Raw genomic sequence first — 21,214 nt, 5'->3', positions numbered from 1 at the left:
ACATATGATCAGATTGCACAATTGTGAGCATTGGACATCCCCGTGGTCACGTGACCGAAATTCAGGCTGATAGCAACTGGCATGTGTTTCTGATAATCACACAGTGCCAGGCTCATTTGTCCTTTCCCACGATGGACTTAGCATCTATCTATCATCTATCTATCTATCTCTATCTATCTATCTATCTATCCCTAATAACTATAAAAATACAAATCCCAGGCATATCTGTACAACGATATAAAATGCTCAAACTCTGGGAAGGATATAAACCAGCTTTTCATTGTTAAAAAATAAAACAATAAAAACAACTATTTACAATGCTAAAAACAGCCTTAGCTTTTACTGGTCCACTGTCCAGTGTCATCACAGTGAGTGTTAGGGGTGAGGAGTTTTCTTATAAACCTTGCTCAGTTTTTTGCCCATTGATGGCGTGATAGGGCAGACCTTAATTGTCTCAGTTGTCCCGCCTCCCCTCGTTTGCATTCCAATTTCACAGCCTTCTTTCCTCCCATAACATAATGCTGGACCCAGCCGTGCGGCCCAAATTGACCATGGGGGGGGGCGATTGGAAGATACACCACAGGTAATAGCATCAGGAAGGGTAGGATTGACAAAGGTGGAAAGGACAGAAAAAGGAATAATGGGAGGAAACAAGGCTGTGAAATTGGAATGCAAAAAACAAACAAACCCAGAGTTTAGTGGGAGGCTTTTGTGAGCCTTTCTTACTTCGCGCTTGATTCCTGTCTTTAGGGGTACAGTAAACGGACTGGGGGGTGCATTCTTACTACACTGTGGAAGGAGAGCTCAGAAGACAGAGGAAGAAGAGAGGGAGGGAGGAAGAAGGGTGGACCAGCAAGTTATTAACTTAGCAACTTTAAGACTTGTGGACTTCCAGTCCCAGAATTCTTTAACCAGCCATGATGGCTGAGGAATTCTGGGAGTGGAAGTCCAGAAGTCTTAAAAGTGCCAAGTTTGAAGACCCCTGAACTAGCTGGTAGCGCTGCATATTAATAAACATGGATAAATTCATCGTACATTTGTCAGCGCAAAAGGAAATGGATTCAGCAAAGGAACAGCCACCAAATAAATAAAAACTTTTTTTCCCTACAGTTTGTAATATTTTATTAGATTATACAATAAAATACAAAAATACAAAAGCAAATAGTAGGACACAGAGGGGAGGAAAAGGGGGGGAAAGTGAGGGGGAGAAGGGAAAAAGAACAGACTTCCTCTGTTGCTGTAGAAGGAAGCATTAACATTGAACCTCATCTTTTTACTTTTCCATATTAACTAGCCATTTCTATAACAACTAATGAATCTAGTCAGTAAAACCCCAAATCCCCCCCCTTTTTTTTAGTCATCAAGTTTTTGACACCTTGCTAAGCACTGGTGGTCCTCAAATATTGTCATGCCCTAAAAGTGGTACGATCTGTGAAAAGCTAATTTGGAATAAATTTTACAAATGGAGGGAAAAAAGTATGGAGTCAACAGAAGAGATATAAGCAGATTAAGATACTAGGAATATACAGTTGTATATATATATATATTTAAATGTACAGTATGATTGACAAGATATATGTCAAAAACGATATATCGTGTTCAATGTTTTTAATTTTTTTCTGTATTCAATAAAAGTAATAAAAAAAGAACGTTTGCATGGGAAAAAGTGTCACTGTCAGGATTCAGTTATATTTCTTTTGTATCTATCTCCTCTAACCTAAAACCAATTCTTACCCTTTACTGGGTCCTGCGATACTCCAAAGGGGGAGGGGGGATATGCATGTGGGTTTTATTACTTTCACTTCCTCCATTCAGGACAAAGTAACCTTTATTTGCCTCTATTAACCATTGCAATGGAACCATTTGACTCTTATCCTATGTCCCTCTGAACTTCTATTCCTTACTGGACAACTAAAAAAAAAAAGGGGGGGGGGGTTTGAAAAGACACAAACCTCTGGAATCTGGTTTATTTCTTCATCGTCAAGATGAACTCTGAAGAGCTGGTGGGTGATCCTGGAGCTGATTTGATGTTATCTTTCATGGGTTTAACACCTAGAGAATGGCCAGCCTGAGTCGGCTGGAAGGAACGTGGGGGGGGGGGAGTTTGCTTTGGGACATTTTAAAACATCAATGTATACGGGAACCCCTCGGATCCTGTCTATCATGCCCACTATCAGTTCCTTTTAATAAAAGTTCCTGTTGGAAGAGACCGTTTCCAAGAGTTCTGCTTTCTTAAGATGTAGACTGAAGTGGGTCCTTACAGTCCCGAATCAAATGAGGCTGTGGCTAAAAGGGACAATTTCAACCCTACAATTTCTGCTAAAGCAGAAAGCTTCTATATTACAAGGTTATGATAAAACTATACAAGTCACAAGAAAGTGCAAATAAGTGCAAGAAAGCCGTTGCTCGGCCCTCCGCAAGGCATGTATTCCTGCACCACAGACATCGTCCTATCATCCCCTCCACGAGTTGGAGCAAGGGAGGTGCCATAGTGCAGATCGAGTTCAAGAAGGGGTGCAGAGACGGGAAATAATGCGCAGCTCAGGGGCGTCTTGGAAGGCCAAACGGCTCCGGGGCTGAAACAGCCACTGAGCTGCAGCACAAAGCCCAGTCTTAGCCCAGCCCAGCAAAGTGCTATGATGGGAAATGCTCACTAAACCTCAAGAATGCCCAGCCATCTTGAGCAGGGTTGCCTGCACCAACCTCCACTTCAAGACCCTTCCTGGCCTCTAAAGTGGAGGCCAGGAAGGGTCCAATCTTATCTTCATCATCTTCCTCCTCCTCCTGCTAGTCGGGATCTAAGTTAAATAAATGGAGTGGGAAATACAGGGGTTGTTAAATGCACATGGGAAGCCTCAGGGATATCTTCCTTGGGCCTCCCCCAGCCCATGAGATACCCCCGTGTTCTGCTTCCTTTCCTTGGGATCTCCACAGCCATCTCCACCCCTCACAATCTCTTGCTCACCTTCTGGAGATCTGCAGAAACCTGTTGCAGTGAGAGGGAGGAAAGACAATGAAGTGGGAAGTGTTAAAAGGGCGATGCAGAGGGAGCTGCTTTGCCTTGTTTGAAACCTGACCTGGAAGGCAAAGTTGCTCTTCCCCCCTCCCTCTGCATCGCCCTTTTAACACTTGCACCCTCCATTGCCTGTTCTCCTTCTTACTTCAAGATGCTCTTGTTTCTCCCCAAGAAATATAGAAAGTGCAAAGGACAAACTGTGGCTCATTATTCTGTTTGGAGTTACAGAGGCCATGCACCAAGGCAGAAGGTGGAGGAAATTCTGCTTTATGGAAGTCAGTTGGCAAAGGCTGCTCCCCGTGGCCCAGTAAGAGCAGCCTATAACGCTGAACTTTGCAGATCTCCAGAAAGTAAACAAGGCATTGTGAGGGGTGGGACAGTGGGAAAAAGCAGGCCCACGCCTTTGGGGATCTGGAAGAGCAAGGATGGGGGGAGGACCTGGAAGAGCAAGGATGGGGGGACGGAGGGATAGGTGGGCATGCTTCAGTGGCTCTGCAAAGTTTTGAATCTGCCCGGTCATTCAAAAGTGCAAATGACGGGATAACTTTTGTAAAATTCTTATCTTCGAATCACGGTCATACAGGGCTTTTGGGAGGTGTGTTGTAACTTTCAACGGTCATTAAATGATCCATCATGCCTCGAGGATTACCTGTTTAGTAGTTCACCACTGAAGTTGTTTAAGGCAAACCGTACTGTTTTACAGCCACATTATTCTGCTGACAGCTCAGAAGAAATTGTGATTTGAGTTCACAGAACTGAATACACTTGTGCTCATAGGATTACACGTCCCTTGAAAAGTGTGTAAAATTATTCAAATTCAACTATTAGGCATCACAAAACAGCACAATAATTAAACCGAGTGTAGCAATAAAGGGAATAGTAAAATGGTGCTGTCCATAAAATTACTTACTCCTGAATGTTTGGGCTGAGAATTCTGTACACACTCATGTTGATACACAAAGGTTGAGATGGCAATGAAGGGTAAGAGTTCACAACTGTCTTATTGAGCTGTAATTAGATCTGTGATAAATATTCAAGTAGCTTCTTAACACTTGAACAGCCCTTTTGCATTTCATCAATCGCATTTTAAAGAGTTATTAAAAGTGCAGTATTGCAGGCAGACTGTCCGCAGCCTGGAGTTCCATTCTGACAGCGCTCAGCCTTCCATCCTTCTCAGGATGTAAAATGAGGAACCAGATAGTTGCGGCCAATATGCAAATAATGCTTATCTTGTAAATCTCCCAGAGTGTGATGTAAAGCACTCTAAGGTGGCATATAAGTCTAAATGCTATTGTTATTTTAGTGGCATCGTTGTGACTGAAGGTCTTTCCACACTCCAGTGATATTTAGCGTTTTTTCCGCATGTGAATCCTTTGGTGTCCACGGAGATGTCCGTCAACAATAAAGCTCTTTCCACACTCAAAGCATTTTTATGGTTTTTCTCCAGACGGATGCTTATAAAGACTTCCCTTCTCATAGAATCCCTTTCTACACATAGACATTGATATGATTTCTGTCCTCTTTGATATGTATAAAAGTTTGTCCACTGAAACTCTTTCCACGCTCCAGGAATTTATATGACTTTTCTCCTGAATGGCGTCTTTGATGCCTGTAAAGGTTTCCCCTCTGACTAAAGTTCCTTCCACAATCCAGACATTTATATGCTTTTTCTCCTGTGTGAATGCTTTGATGTCTATACAGAGATCCTGCCCTGTTGAAGCTCCTTCCAGACTGCAGGTTTTCATAGGGTTTCTCTCCTGTGTAAATTCTTTGTTTACGGAGATCTTTAAATCTTCAGTAAAGCTCTTTCCACACTGGAGGCATTTACAGGTAATCCCCCAGGTACTAGCGTTTATTTAGCGAGTTTTCACAAAACCGAATTAATTCAGAAGGGTACTTACAGTAGAAATGGCCAAACAAGAGCTCAGATAGCAGCGGTTTTTGCTTTTGTTGCAATCTGCTACTGACTGGGCTCCAGTGCTAAAATTACTTATGTATTTTAAAAAATATTTTTGTTACTCTATAGCAGTGGTGGTGAACCTATGGCACCGGTGCCAGAGGCAGCACTCAGAGCCCTCTCTGTGGGCAGGCACGCCGTCGCCCCAGTCCTAAGCCTTCAGCTGGGTTTTATAAAACCTTTTTGCTTTAGGCCTCCGCCGCCATGTGCAAAAAAAAAAAAAAAAAAAAGGTTCAATCAGTCAATTTCAACTTCTCGCAGGAAAAAAAAAGATCTTGCAAAGTTGTAATTGATTGATTGAATTTTTTAGTCCCACCCAGTCTGCCGTTACCACCACAGCCATGCCCAGCCAATGGGCCATGCCTAGCCAATGGGCCACACCTACCTGGCATAAGTAGGTGTGGCCCATAAGTGGGTTTTGGATTGCAGTTTGGGCACTCGGTCTCCAAAACGTTCGCCATCACTGCTCTATAGTGTTTGTTTGCAAGGTCTTTGGGAACTGCTCTGCTTTTTAAGTACTGTACTTTGCAAACTATTGTATTTGCAAACTATTGAGCTTTTATTTTGGAGATTAGCATATATTACTGCAGTTTTGGAGATTAGCATATATTACCGAAGTTAAATTAAATTTAAATTGCCTCCAGAAGTTGGGGGTGCCCCATCACTGGAAGCTTTTAAGAAGAGACTGGATAGGCATTTATCAGAAATACTCTCTTCTGAGACCAGTGGGTTAGACTAGATGAGCTCAAGATCCCTTCCATCTCTGTTACTATTGCAAGCTGAGAGTTCTGCAAATCCCTCCCCCATCTCCCACTGGGCACCTAATTGGAGACTCTTAAGCGAATTAGTGACAAGTTTGTTTTTAAAGCAACAGCTTTACCCCCTCCCCCCTCTGGGCAGCTACTTGAAGAATCTTGAGCTAGCTAGCAGTTCTTTAAAAAAAAAAAAAGTAACTGCAATGGCTTCAATGCTAAATTGGAGGCAATTTAGTTCCTGAGCACACCAGAAACAGCTGATAGGCGGCTGGCGGAGAAACCCTCCCACTTCAGTTAACATGGCAGCTATACAAGGGAATAGCAAGTCAGATCTTTGTTCATTTAACAAGCCATTTGATTTAATTAATGAATTTAATTTTAAAAATTTGTAAAATTGAGTCTGATTCATTTGGCGAGTTTTTTGACTTACCAGCCAAATGGCCAGGCTCCATTAGGTTCGTACCTCGGGAACTACCTGCATACAGTTTCTCTCCTGAGTGGATTCTTTGATGTAGATAAAAGTTGCTCATCTCATTGAGGCTGTTTCCATATTCCAGGCATTTTTAGGGCTTCACTCCTAAGTAATTTTTTTTTTTTTTTAATGTTTATACAGTTTTCCATTCTGTCTGAAGCTCTTTCCATACTCCAGGAATTTATAAGGTTTTTCTCCAGTGTGGATCCTTTGTTGTTCAGGGAGGTTTCCGCCATCAAATAAAGCTCTTTCCACACGCCAGGCATTAATATTGTTTTTCTCCTTAGTGGATTTTTTGATGTCTAAAAAGGCTGCTCTTCCAAATAAAGCCCTTTCCACACTCCAGGCATTTATAAGGTATTTCTCCTGAATGGATTCTTTGATGTTTATCAAGGCTGCAGCTCTCATTGAAGCTCTTTCCACACTCCAAGCATTTATATGGTTTTAATCCCGTGTGAATCGTTTGATGTTGATTGAGACTTCCTCTACTATTGAAACTCTTTCCACACTCCAGGCATTTAAATGGTTTTTCTCCAGTGTGAATCCTTTGATGTTTAGTGAGACTTCCTCTAGTATTGAAGCTCTTATCACACTCCGGGCATTTAAATGGTTTTTCTCCAGTGTGGATTATTTGATGTCTATTAACAGTGCTCTTCTGACTGAAGCTCTTTCCACATACCAGGCATTTAAATGGTTTTTCTCCTGAGTGGATTTTATTATGTCTATGAAGGGTACCCTTCAGACTGAAGCTCTTTCCACAGTTCAGGCATTTATAAGGTTTTTCTCCTGAATGGTTTTTTTTATGTAGCAATAAGGAGTTCCTGTCACTGAAGCTCTTTCCACACTCCAGACATTTACACAGCTCTTTCTCTCCTGAGTGGATTTTTTGATGTTCACTAAGGTTGCTGTTCCGTCTGAAGCTCTTTCCACACTGCAGGCATTTATACAGTTGTCTCTCTCCTGAGTGGATTTTTTGATGTTCACTAAGGTTGCTATTCCGTCTGAAGCCCTTTCCACACTGCAGGCATTTATACGGTCTCTCTCCTGTGTGGATTCTTTGATGTACCAAAAAGCTGCTCTTCTCACTGTAGTTCTTTCCACACACCAGGCATTTATATGGTTTTTCTCCTCTGTGAATCCATTGATGTCTACGGAGCTGTTCACTCGCAGTAAAGCTCTTTCCACACTCCAAGCATTTATATGGTTTTTCACCAGTGTGAAATCTTTGATGTCTTTCAAGACATCCTCTCCGATTGAAACTCTTTTCACACTCCAGGCATTTAAATGGTTTCTCTCCAGTATGGATTATTTGGTGTCTGTCACGGTAGTCCATCCGACTGAAGCTCTTTCCACACTCCAGGCATTTATATGGTTTTTCTCCTGTGTGGATTCTTTGATGTGCATAAAGGTGTCCCGTCTGACTAAAGCTCTTTCCACACTCCAGGCATTTAAATGGTTTCTCTCCAGTGTGGATTCTTTCATGTTTATAAAGTTCTCCCCGCTGAATGAAGCTCTTTCCACACTCCAGGCATTTGTGAGGTTTTTCTCCTGTGTGGATTCTTTGATGTTTATAAAGCGTGCTCCTATGATTGAAACTATTTCCACACTCCGGGCATTTATACGGTTTTTCTCCTGTGTGGATCCTTCGATGTACATAAAGGGTGCCCCTCCAACTGAAGCTCTTTCCACACTCCACGCATTTATACGGTTTCTCTCCTGTGTGGTTTCTTTGATGAACCAAAAAGCTGTTCCTCTCACTGTAGTTCTTTCCACACACTGGACATTTATATGGTTTTTCTTCACTGTGAATCCATTGATGTCTACGGAGCTGTTCACCCAGAGTAAAGCTCTTTCCACACTCCAAGCATTCATATGGTTTTTCACCAGTGTGAAATCTTTGATGTCTCTTGAGACCTCCTCTACTATTGAAACTCTTTTCACACTCCAGGCATTTAAATGGTTTCTCTCCAGTGTGGATCCTTTGATGTATATAAAGGTGTCCCGTCTGCCTGAAGCTCTTTCCACACTCCAGGCACTTATGCTGTTTCTCTCCAGTGTGGATTTTTAGATGTTTATAAAGGTGTCCCCTCAGACTGAAACTCTTTCCACACTCTGGGCATCCATAAGGTTTCTCTCCAGTGTGGATTCTTCGATGGCTTTTAAGAGCTTCATTTGCTTTGAAGGATTTTCCACATTCCGGGCACTGATATTTCTCTCCTTCCTCCTGGATTCTCTGGGGATTCCCGAGTCTTCCGCCTGTCCCGAAGGACCCTCCGCCCTCCAGGCCCGTCTCGGGGTCTCCGCCCGTTTCCTGCTCCCCGCTTCTCCCTCCGGGCGGCCTCCTTTCCCGGAGTCCCCTTCGGCTCATCCCTTCCGGGCCCTCCCTGCCGTCTCCACCCGGGGCTGCTCCGCGGGGCCTCCTCTCCTCTCGGGCGGGGCCTCCTTCCTTCCTTCTGTGAGAAGTCAGAGCCCCCCAGAAAAGGAAATATTAAAAGGCCAGAAAAATATATGTTTCCTCCAGGATTTTTAAAAGCAAAAGCCAAATCTCTCTGCCCTCCAATCTCTGCCCCAAGCAAGAGCCAGCACTATACAAATGCAGCGGTAGAACCATCAGGAAGGTTGGAGCCAGGGAACTGAAGAAGACAAAGAGACTCCAGGAGTCATCAGCCCCAGGGAAGCAGGAGATGACTTTTGGACCTAACAGGATACTAAGGCCTAGAAAAGCACTCAGACTCAGTTCAAAGTTCATGCCACAGGAACAGGAAACTATGCCAATCCAAAGGCTAGAGAGGGCATACAAAGCTACTGCCCTCCTGCTCAGCCTCTCTCCCCTCTGGTCCTTCCTGCAAGAACCATCTTTCTGCTTCTTCCCTAAACTGTAACCTTCTTCCCAGAGCAGACGCCATGTTGCTTATTTATTCCCGGCTTGGATAAATTTACTTCCAGCACTTCCTCCGCCGGGTTCGCCCGTCCTCCTGCAGGGGCGAAGGGGGAGGAGGAGAGGCGTGTCACGGCTTCGTCCCTTCCCCGGAGGAAGGCCGAAGCCAGACGGAGCCGGCTTCCCTCCCAGCGCCCGTCCCGCCAGGCCAGGCCTCGGCCTCTTCCCCCATCCCCCCGCCCCCGGAGAGCCTCTTGGACTGCGACTCCCAGCATCCCTTGCGCCCTACCTGAGTCCGAGCCAGAGCAGGCCTCGGCCTCCCACCCCCTCCCTCCCTCCGCTAGAGAGCCCCTCGGACTGCCACTCCCAGCATCCTTTGCGCCCTACCTGAGTCCGAGCCGGTCACCGGCTGAATCAATTAGGGCGCCTCGGTTCTATTCGTTCCCGGAAGTGGAGGCGGGACTTCGCTGCGAGAACTTTTCCTGCTTGCTCTTCCTCCCCAGAGCGCCCAATCTACGTCCCGCTTTTCCCGATCCATCATCATATGGCGCCTCTCAATGAGAATTTCCGGGCAGGCCTCCTCCTCCCCCCTCCCTTCGCCAGAGAGCCAGTCGGAGTTCGACTCCCAGCATCCCTTGCGACCTACCTTGGTCCGAGCCCGTCCGCGGCCGAATGAATTAGGGCGCCTCTGTTCTGTTTGTTCCCGGAAGTGGAGGCGGGACTTCGCTGCGAGGTCTCTTCCTGGTTGCTCTTCCTCTTTTCTTTGAATGGACCGCCCCGAGGAGTCCTCCTGCCAATCGCTGCCCTCCCCAGAGCGACGAATCGGCGGCGTCCTTCCTCGAAAAAAAAAAAGCCAGTTGGCGCCTGCGCAGTAGCGAAGGTTGTCTTCGTTTCGCCGCGGAGGTGAGGCGGGCGGCTCCCTTTGACCTTTGGGGGTCCCGTCTTCTCCCGGGGCTGCGTCTCCGCCCCTCCCCCCTCGCCATCCTGGGGGTCTCTCCCTAGGCAGGGCGGGGGGATCTGGGGGCATCCAAGCAGGCGAAATCGGGGGGGGCGCCTCCCTCCTTCCTCTCGGGGGGCTCCGGCCAGGCTCCCCCCGCGGCCCCCAGGCAGCCCCTCTCCCGCCTCTCAGGGAGGATCCCGCCTTGCTTTGGACTTCGCTCTGCGGGGCTTCTGCCCCTCGCTGGCCTCGCTCTGCGCTCCTTCCCGTTGCCTCGCCTGCATTGCTAGGCTGGGGGGGGGGGTTCCTCCAAGAAGGCTTTTCCCAAAGGTGTTTCTTGGGGTCCCCTCCCCCTCTGCCCTGCCAGGAGGATGGAGAGGAGACCCTTCCCAGCCTCTGGGGGGGGGGCTTCGGACTGGGGGAGATGTGGGGTGCCCTATAAGATCCAAGGCTGCTCCCCCTTTTTAGGCTTTGCTTTGAGAAGAGTCCACACACACACACACACACACACACACCCCGAGGGTGGCAGGTGTGCCTCTTCCTCAATCCTGTGTCTTCCATCGCAGGCTGGAGGGATTGAAATTTCTGCGCAGGACCTTGGCCCTCCCTGGCACTGCCTTCCTCTGGGCAGAGAGAGCTCTTGAGTTGCTTCCTGGGGTCTCTTGCGGCCCGTCTGCCAGCTTGGGAGTCCCAGCCCTGAGTGCCAGGACCGGGATTAGATCCATGCATAGTCAAACCCATCTTTTATTTTTGCAATATTTGTTATGCTTTTTCATAGACCGAAGCCTGTTCTGACGTCTTTGACCCTAATAAAGGTTGGATTAAGAACCCGTTGAGCATTTCCAGGCCGAAACGTTCTTCAGTGGAGTGAGAGGCTTTATTTTGAGTTGAACAATTCCCAAAGTGATCTTCTGAGTTTGCAACACTTGAGCAGACTGAATGTAACTTTAGGGTAAACCAAAAATACAGCAGTGCGGTTTTGTTTCCTTGAAAAGCCAAACTCCTGTCTGGGTGGGGAGGAAGTTTGGGGATTAAGTTGAAATGGGAACAGTTTTGTCAGCTGAGCAGTTTTTCTACCCAATTGGGCCAGTTTTGGAGATTACTTGCAGGACAATTGTGACCTCGGTGGGTTCCATTCTGGGGCCTATTCTGGGCTATGTTTAAAGGGCTGTAGAGAGAGTCCTTGACTATAAACCATTTCTTTCATGATTGTTTGAAGTTATAGCGGTGCCGAAAAAAGTGACATATGATCAGTGTGCACAATTGTGAGCATTGCAGATCCCCGTGGTCACGTGACCAAAATTCAGGCTCATAGCAACTGGCATGTATTTCTGATAATCGTACAGTGCCGGGCTCATGTGTGAGCAGCTGCACTAAGTTCCTTAACAACTGCAGATGACCTGACAACTATGGCAAAAAACCAAAACCAAACCGGTAACATGGAGTGCAACCCGCTTAACAACGGTCAGCAACGGTTAGCTCAATTCTGGTCATAGGTGTACAGTTTGGGGTCAATATATCTATATATCAAGCTGTCACGAACAATAACTGCAAAATACATCACGGGCTACAAAATGATTGTGTCAGTCAGGCCCCACCCCTCTAGCTGCATTACCAGCCCCTCCCTCCCCAGACCCAGCTTCTCCTGTCCTGCCCCTCCTCTCCCAAGGACCCCTTTGCAAAACTACAGCTGAGGGGGGAAAACCCGTTCAATGCTTCTACCCTTAATGCATGGTTTTTTCAACCTCTGTTCGCCTCTTGGCACCCTGATGCCGAAGCTACCACACAGGCACACATTTTCCTCCTATCCGCCCTTTGGAGGGGGCACCTATTAAAGCTGCAGACCAGATCAGCATGCCCTGAGACATAGCCCTCCATCCCTGGGCTAGCACCTATCTCATTTTCTCTTTTTTGTGCAGCTGAATGGCAAAAGAATGCACCTGCTTATCTTCCAGTACATTTGCAAGTTAACTCTCCCCCCCCCAACTTACCTATCCATTTCCATGGGGATCTGTAATCACACACCTGCTAAGACATTGGAAAAAGGGCAAAGGACCACTAAGATGGTGAAAGAGCTGGAGACTAAAACAAATGCAAAACGGTGGCAGGATTTGGGTTTGGCTAGAGAAAAGAAGGACTAAAGCAGTGGTTCTCAACCTTTTTAATGCTGCGACCCCCAACCGGTCGTAAGTCGAGGACTACTCAACTGGTGCAGCACCGTTTGCAGAATGGAACTTTTGATGGGCTCAGCAGGGCAGAGACAGCCTGGACAATTCCTATTGGGTTTTGAAAGCCAATAGAATTAGACTCTATTCAAGAGAGTCTAATTCTATTGGCTTTCAAAAGCCAATAGAATAAAAGGGAGTAGCACAGCTAAGGAAAAGGGGGAAAAAATGGCGGACTGCGTTGTCTGGCGACCCCTGTGAAATGGTTGTTCGACCCCAAATGGGGTCCCGACCCACAGGTGGAGAACCACTGGACTCACCGGCTCAAGGTTGACTCAGCCTTCCATCCTTCCAAGGTAGGTAAAATGAGGACCCAGATTGTTGGGGGCAATGTAAATATATACATACATTGCTTATTGGTGTACACCGCTTAGAGAGTGCTTGCACTTAAAGCGGTATGTAAGTCTCATAAATAAATAAATAAATAAAGGGATATGATAGTTCCCAATATTTGAGGGTTTTCCAAAAAGAAGAGGGAGCCAGAACAGAAACTGATCAAAGAGAGAAGCAACCTGGAATTAAGGAGAAACTTCCTGAGGACACACAATCAGCGGAATGACTTGCCTCCAGACGTTGTGGGTGTTTCATCACTGGAGATTTTTAAGAAGAGATTGGACAGCCAGTTGTCTGAAATGGTACATCGGGTCTCCTGCTTAAATAGGGAGCTTGACTAGGAGATCTCCGAGGTGCCAGCTCTATTCTAAATTTGAATTTGCCTTCACTAATAAACAATGTCAGCTCTGAAGTATTCCCAGGAACCAATTCCAGCTTCAGCAGCTGAAGCATCAAACCCTGAAGAAGACAAAGGGGGGGGGAGGGCAAAGGACGTCACGCCCACCTTTTCCCCTCCAAGTCAAGAACCAGCCCAACTTAATCAGCAGTCACATGATGGTTGTTGCACCCCAAGCAATTCACTTTCACAGTTCCACGATGATAAGCCACCTTGGAAGTGATTTTTGCAGACCGTGTCCCACATCCCTGAAAGAGAAGCCAGCATCCACTCAGGGATTTTTCAAAGTGGTTCTCTGGGATATCCAAGGGCAGGGAATTTGGGAGAGGTGCCCATTTATTTTGAAATGACTGCTTTTATTACATTTGGGAGCAATTTTGTGGAATTCAATACATTTATACTCATAAGATTACATACTAGCATTTATTTAGCGAGTTTTCCCAAAAACGAATTAATTCAGAAAGGGTACTTACAGTAGAAATTCAAAATTATGACCAAAACGAGGCCTGTGTAGCCATGTCACTTGGCTTCAGTCTATACCGCAGGGGTGACCATTTTTATCTCTGTGGGTCATTCGGGGCTACAAGAAGCTGACAGGGTTGGGGATTTTTTTTTGTCCCTGGTCACATGGCCAAACAAGAGTCGAGCTAGCACCACCGGTTTTTGCTTTTGCTGCAATCTGCTACTGACTGGGTTCCAGTGCTAAAATTATTTATTTTAAAAAATATTTTTGCTACTCTATAGCGTTTGTTTACAAGCTCTTTGGGAACTGCTCTGCTTTTTAAGTACTGTACTTTGCAAACTATTGTATTTGCAAACTATTGAGCTTTTATTTTGGAGATTAGCATATATTACTGTAGTTTATAGGTTTTAAATTTAAACTGCCCCCAGAAGTTGTGGGTGCCCCATCACTGGAACCTTTTAAGAAGAGACTGGATAGGCATTTATCAGAAATAGTTTTTCTCCTGAATGGATTCTTTGAGGTAGATAAAAGTTGCTCATCTCATTCAGGCTCTTTCCATATTCCAGGCATTTTCAGGGCTAAGTGATTTTTTTTTTAATGTTTATAATGTTTTCCATTCTGACTGAAGCTCTTTCCACAATCCAGGCATTTATCAGGTTTTTCTCCAGTGTGGATCCTTTGTTGTTTAGGGAGGTTTCCACCATCAAATAAAGCTCTTTCCACACTCCAGGCACTAATATTGTTTTTCTCCTTAGTGGATTTTTTGATGTCTAAAAAGGCTGCTCTTCCAAACGAAGCCCTTTCCACACTCCAGGCATTTATAAGGATTTTCTCCTGAGTGGATTCTTTGATGTTTATCAAGGCTGCAGCTCTCATTGAAGCTCTTTCCACACTCCAGGCATTTATAAGGTCTTTCTCCTGAATGTTTTTTTTTATGTATAAATAAGGACCTCCTGTGACTGAAGGCCTTTCCACACTCCAGGCATTTATACAGTTGTTTCTCTCTTGAGTGGATTTTTTGATGTTCATGAAGGTTGCTGTTCCGTCTGAAGCTCTTTCCACACTGCAGGCATTTATACGGTCTCTCTCCTGTGTGGATTCTTTGATGTCCCAAAAGGCTGCTTCTCTCACTGTAGTTCTTTCCACACACCAGACATTTATACGGTTTTTCTTCTCTGTGAACCCATTGATGTCTACGGAGCTGTTTACCCAGACTAAAGTTCTTTCCACACTCCAAGCATTCATATGGTTTTTCACCAGTGTGAATCCTTTGATGTTTCTCGAGACATCCTCTGCTAATGAAACTCTTTTCACATTCCAGGCATTTAAATGGTTTCTCTCCAGTGTGGATTGTTTGATGTGCATAAAGGTGTCCCGTCCGACTGAAGCACTTTCCACACTTCAGGCATTTATGTGGTTTTTCTCCTGTGTGGATCCTTTGATGTACATGAAGGCTGCTTCTATGACTGAAGTTCTTTTCACACTCCGGGCATTTATATGGTTTTTCTCCTGTGTGGATTCTTTGATGTACATAAAGGTGTCCCGTCTGAGTGAAGCTCTTTCCACACTCCAGGCATTTATGTGGTTTCAGTCCAGTGTGGATTGTTTGATGCGCATAAAGGTTTCCTGACTGAATGAAGCTCTTTCCACAGTCCAGGCATTTATATGGTTTTTCTCCTGTGTGGATCCTTTGATGTTTATAAAGGGTACTGTTCTGAGCGAAGGTTTTTCCACACTCCAGACATTTATATGGTTTTTCTCCTGTATGAAGCCTTCGATGTTTATAAAGGGTGCTCTTCACATTGAAGCTCTTTCCACACTCCGGGCATTTATATGTTTTTTCTCTTGTGTGGATCCTTTGATGCCTATAAAGGCTTCCCCTCCAACTGAAGCTCTTTCCACACTCCAAACATTTATCCGGTTTTTCTCCTGTGTGGATTCTTTGATGTTTAAAAAGGGTACTGTTCTGAGCGAAGGTCTTTCCACATTCGAAGCATTTATATGGTTTTTCTCCTGTATGAAGCATTTGATGTTTATAAAGGTTTGCCCTCTGAGTGAAGCTCTTTCCACACTCCGGGCATTTATGCGGTTTCTCTCCTGAGTGGATCCTTTGATGATCATAAAGGTTGCTGCTCTGACTGAAACTCTTTCCACACTCGAGGCATTTATGTGATTTTTCTCCTGTGTGGATTCTTAGATGTTTACAAAGGTTTCCCCTCTGGCTGAAGCTCTTTCCACACTCTGGGCATCCATATGGTTTTTCTCCTGTGTGGATTCTTAGATGGATTTCAAGACTTCCTTTTGTTTTTAAGTATTTTCCACATTCCGGGCACTGATGTTTCTCTCCTCCCTCCTGGATTCTCTGGGGATTCCCGGGTCTTCCGCCTCTTCTGATGGACCCTCCGCCCTCCAGGCCCGTCTCGGGGTCTCCGCCCGTTTCCTGCTCCCCGCTTCTCCCTCCAGGCGGCCTCCTTTCCCGGAGTCCCCCTCGGCTCATCCCTTCCGGGCCCTCCCCGCCGTCTCCTCCCGGGGCTGCTCCGCGGGGCCTCCTCTGCTCTCGGGCGGCGCCTCCTTCCTTCCTCCGCCGGGCTCGCCCGTCCTCCTGCAGGGGCGAAAAGGGGGAGGAGAGGCGGGTCACGGCTTCGTCCCTTCCCCGGAGGGGAGTCCCAGGCCCCCCCGGGGAGGAAGGCCGGAGCCTCCGCCTCTCCGTGAGACTTTCCGGGCAGGCCTCCCTCCCAGCGCCCGTCCCGCCCGGCCAGGCCTCGGCCTCCCTCCTACCTCCCTCCCTCCGCCAGAGAGCCCCTCGGACTGCCACTCCCAGCATCCCTTGCGCCCTACCTGGGTCCCGGCCAGTCCGCGGCCGAATCAGTTACGGCGCTTCAAGTTCTATTCGTTCCCGGAAGTGGAGGCGGGACTTCGCTGCGAGCCCTTTGCCTGTTACCGTAGCACTTCCTCTTTCTTTTGAATGGAGCGCCCCGAGGAGTCCTCCTGCCAATCGCTGCGCTCCCCAAAGCGACCAATCGGCGTCTTGCTTCCTTCCATCCATCAGCCATATGGCGCCTGCGCAGTAGCGAAGGTTGTCTTCGTTCCGCCGCGTTGTTGAGGCGAGCGGCTCCCTTTGACCTTTGGGGGTCCCGTCTTCTCCCCCCTCCGGGCAACCCCCCCCGCATCCAAGCCGGCGGAGCTGAGGGGCCTCCCGGGGCTGCGTCTCCGCCCCTCCCTCCCCGTCGAGATCTCTCCCTAGGCAGGGGGGGGGGGAACTGGGGGGATCCAAGCAGGCGAAATTGGGGGGGCGCCTCCTGCCTCCCGGGGGGCTCCGGCCAGGCTCCCCCCGCGGCCCCCAGGCAGCCCCTCTCCCGCCTCTCAGGGAGGATCCCGCCTTGCTTTGGGCTTCGCTCTGCGGGGCTTCTGCCCCTCGCTGGCCTCGCTCTGCGCTCCTTCCCGTTGCCTCGCCTGCATTGCTAGGCTGGGGGGGGGGGTTCCTCCAAGAAGGCTTTTCCCAAAGGTGTTTCTTGGGGTCCCCCCCCCCGCTCTGCCCTGCCAGGAGGAAGGAGAGACCCTTCCCAGCGTCTCGGGGGGGGGCTTCGGACTGGGGGAGATGTGGGGTGCCCTATAAGATCCAAGGCTGCTCCCCCTTTTTAGGCTTTGCTTTGGGAGAAGAATCCACAAACACACACACACACCGAGGATGGCAGGTGTGCCTCTTCCTCAATCTTCATTCTTCCATCTCAGGTCGGAGAGGTTGAAGTTTCTGCGCAGGACCTTGGCCCTCCCTGGCACTGCCTTCCTCTGGGCAGAGAGAGCTCTTGAGTTGCTTCCTGGGGTCTCTTGGGGCCCGTCTGCCAGCTTGGGAGTCCCAGCCCTGAGTGCCAGGACCGGGATTACATCCATGCATAGTCAAACCCATCTTTTACTTTTGCAATATTTCTTATGCTTTTTGTGTGGGTGTTTCGTCACTGGAGGTTTTTAAGAAGAGATTGGAGAGCCAGTTGTCTGGAATGGTACATTGGGTCTCCTACTTGAGTAGGGAGCTGGACTAGGAGACCTTCAAGGTCCCTTCCTGCTCTATTCTAAATTTGAATTTGCCTTCACTAATAAACAATGTTGGCTCTGAACTGTTCCCAGGAACTCATTCCAGCTTCAGCAGCTGAAGCATCAAACCAGGGAGAAAGGTGGGGGGGAGAAGGATGTCATGCTCACCTTTTCCCCTCCAAGTCAGAGAACCAGCCCAAGTTATCAGCAATCACATGATGGTTGTTGCACCCCGAGCATTTCACTGTCACGACTCCATGAGGATCAGCCACCTTGGAAATACTTTAGGCAGATTGTGTCCTGCATACCTGAGATAGAAACCAAGTTCCATCAGGGATGTTTCAAAGGGATTCTCGGGGGTATCCAAGGGCAGAGAATTGGGGGGAGGTGCCTGTTTATTTAGGAATGACTTCTTTCATTTGGATAGAGCCCAACGCCCAATGACTGAGTGGTTTACAAAAGAGAAGAATAAAAGTGAAAAGAACGTGTACAGCAGGGCAAAACACTTACTGCACTGCACACCAAAGCTCCCTGTGGCTCAACCAACCATTTTCTGAACAGCAATACAGACTGAGCTGGTTCTTTTAACTTTCCAGTGCTAGATAGCATCTCTTGCATTTCGTGGTGGTCCCCCATCCAAATCCCAACTAAGCATAAACAAGCATTACTTCCCAGGTCAGCCAACGATGTGCAGGGCCAGACTGAGAGTCCCCCAGCTGGTGGATGCTGCCCGGGTGAGTCCCTGCACTAAGTCTCAGTGGCACGGGAAGCCCTCACATTTCCATAGCCTGTTAAGTTTGGTTAGTCTTATGCCAGGTTAAGTTGGCTTGCAAAGAGCGTGTTGAACCAGGCTGGGGGTCTGGATGTGCAAATCCAGGAGTGGGGAAGCAGGTCGTGTGAACAGAGCCTCGGGTGCTCAGGTAGGCAGGCAAAAGCACTGCAGACGCTGAATGGCAAGAAAGTGGGAGTTTATAGTTCAGCAACATCTTGTTTCCGCTCACACAACACAATTCCCTCCATAGGATCTAACACCCGCACTGGAGGAGGAGCTCTTTCACACCCACAACAATGAAGGCCACCGTGGCTTTTGTCGGCTGTCCTCCCGCTGCTGCCCCGTTTAAGGCTGGAGGGCTGCAGCCCAAAGATGCTCTAATTGGGTTTCCTTTGGAGGGCAGTTCTTCCCCCCCAAGGAGGCGGGGCACTGTCTGGCCCTAGATTAGAGTGCACAACAACCTGCCCAGGTAGGCTGGCAAAGGCACTGCAGAGGCTGAATGGCAAGAAAGGTTTGAGTTTATAGTTCAGCAACATCTTGTTTCCGTTCAGACAAAACAACTCCCTCCATGGGATCTAACACCCACATTCACACGTGCTAAGTGTGGCAGTGTTGAGAAGGGCTGGATTTCCGGGGCTTTGGCTGTCGTCCAAGTCCAGCCTTCCTTACTTCCTGCTTGACTTCCAGCCGGCCTCTCAGCTGCCCCTTTTCTGGGCAATCCTGGCTGCAGCTGAAACCCTTCCTGAAGGAGAAGGAGGAGGCAGAACCTGTCCTCTCATAGGATTGCAGATCAGGCCCATGAAATAAAGACCCAGAATTGTTCCCGGACGGTTCTGCTTTGCTCAACCTGCATCGTAAATACTGTGCCCTGTTTGGGCCCTTAAAAATCTATGCAGAAGAGGCCAAGAAGGACAAGGTGAACCATCGAATCTTCCCATTGCAGCAAAAAGTATTTAGGGGTACCTTTTTACCAAATAATTTCCATTTAGAGTGAAATCAGCTGTAATTAAACAGCATGGACAGTTTATTCTTGCATAATGCATTGGGTGTCAATTTTGAGTTATGGCATTCTTCTAAATAAAACAAAACGACATGGACAAAATCACTGCATTGTAGCCTTTATAGTTGATGAAAGTGGCAAATACAGTATAAATGGATGTTACTTTTTCTCAGTCAGCGTTTGAATGAAATGTACTAACCAACCAGGTACGTCTTCAGAAAAGTCTCACAGGGCTGTATTTAGACTTGCACCCTCTTTAGGTTGTACCTCCACTCCCCAACAGGTCATCTGACAGTCTCCTACTTACACCACACAGAATCCGTGGACCCAGATGTGCTTCTTCTCCTGTATGCTGAGGATATGGATAGTATCTCACGAAGCTTTGTTGGCCTTAGAAAGTCTCTTGTTTCTGCTAAAAAGCCTTGAAGACAAGGGGACCACTGAGAGCATCCAATTTACAAGAGCAGTGTTTCTCAACCTTGACCATTTTAAGGCATGTAGACTTCAACTCCCAGAATTCCTCAGCCAGCAATGCTGCCTGTGGAATTCTGGGAGTTGAAGTCCACATGCCTTAAAATGGTCAAAGTTGAGAAACACTGTACAAGAGTTTCATATATCTGGGATGGCCTTAACGTGGTGCTGACATTCGGAAAACCCATTTAGATTATATCCAAAATGAGATGGAGGAATTCTTTCACACCCACAACAATGAAGGCCCAATTAGCCCTAGATTCAACCACGGCACACGTGTTCCAATTAGGCACTGAGTGGGAAGATCATTTAAAGGCAATTTATTAGACCAGTGGTTCTCAACCTTTTTAATGCCACGACCCCCCAACCGGTCGTAAGTCGAGGACTACTCAACCGGTCGTAAGTCGAGGACTACTCAACTGGTGCAGCACTGTTTGCAGAATGGGACTTTTGGCGGGCTCAGCAGGGCAGAGACAGCCTGGACAATTCCTATTGGCTTTTAAAAGCCAATAGAATTAGACTCTATTCAAGAGAGTCTATTCTATTGGCTTTCAAAAGCCAATAGAATAAAAGGGAGCAGCACAGCTAAGGAAAAGGGGGGAAAATGGTGGACTGCGTTGTTTGGCGACCCCCGTGAAATGGTCGTTCGACCCCAAATGGGGTCCCAACCCACAGGTTGAGAACCGCTGTATTAGACTATTATAGCAGAGAGGTTTCCCTTAATGAAAAGAAAGAATCCAGGACAGAGAACTGAGTTTCATTTTACACTCCATACAGCAGAAAAAGTACAAAACAAGACTTGATGGAATGGAAGAAGTCATCCTGCTCTGTTACGTCAGAGACAAGGACAGTAACATCCCATAATATTAAGCATAACCACTGAAATGAACATTGCATAAAAAGACAAATGTTCATATGTGAAAAAAGTGTCACCAATCATACAAGGCTGTTACGTAAAGGTACAATTTCAATCCATTTTTATTTCTACCCTATGCAGTAGAAAAAAAGGCCTTTGTTACTCAACCTGAAAAAGTCCCTTATTTGGCAGTTAGAAAGTTACAAGCAACTAGATCACAGGTCGGCAACCTGCAGCTCCAGCGGTTTGTGGGGAGGTCTGTAGTAACTCTGAATGGTCGCTAAGTGATCTGTCATACCTCAAGGATTACCTGTAGTTTAGTACTTCACCAGTGAAGTTGTTCATAATAATAATAATAATAATAATAATAATAATAATAATAATATATCAACAACAACGTTAGAAGGGACCTTGGAGGTCATCGAGTCCAACCCCCCTGCTCAGGGAGGAAACCCTACAACAGTGGTTCTCAACCTTTTTAATGCCACGATCCCCAACCGGTTGTAAGTCGGGGACTACTCAACCGGTCGTAAGTCGATGACTACTCAACTGGTGCAGCGCCGTTTGCAGAATGGGACTTCTGGCGGGCTCAGCAGAGCAGAGACAGCCTGGACAATTCCTATTGTCTTTGGAAAGCCAATAGAATTAGA

General features: G+C 47.1%; 1 pseudogene; it reads right to left on the bottom strand.

The window, feature by feature from the left end:
• Positions 1-6,465: 6,465 nt before the first annotated feature.
• LOC120317569 lies at positions 6,466-16,489 on the bottom strand (annotated as a pseudogene).
• Positions 16,490-21,214: the final 4,725 nt, after the last annotated feature.

Source organism: Crotalus tigris, unplaced genomic scaffold (genome assembly GCF_016545835.1).
Source record: "Crotalus tigris isolate CLP2741 ecotype Arizona unplaced genomic scaffold, ASM1654583v1 scf7180000019692.1526454, whole genome shotgun sequence".
In the NCBI taxonomy this organism is placed as follows: domain Eukaryota; kingdom Metazoa; phylum Chordata; class Lepidosauria; order Squamata; family Viperidae; genus Crotalus; species Crotalus tigris.
Note: the sequence above shows the minus strand (reverse complement) of the source record. Positions and strands in the feature narration are given on the sequence as shown.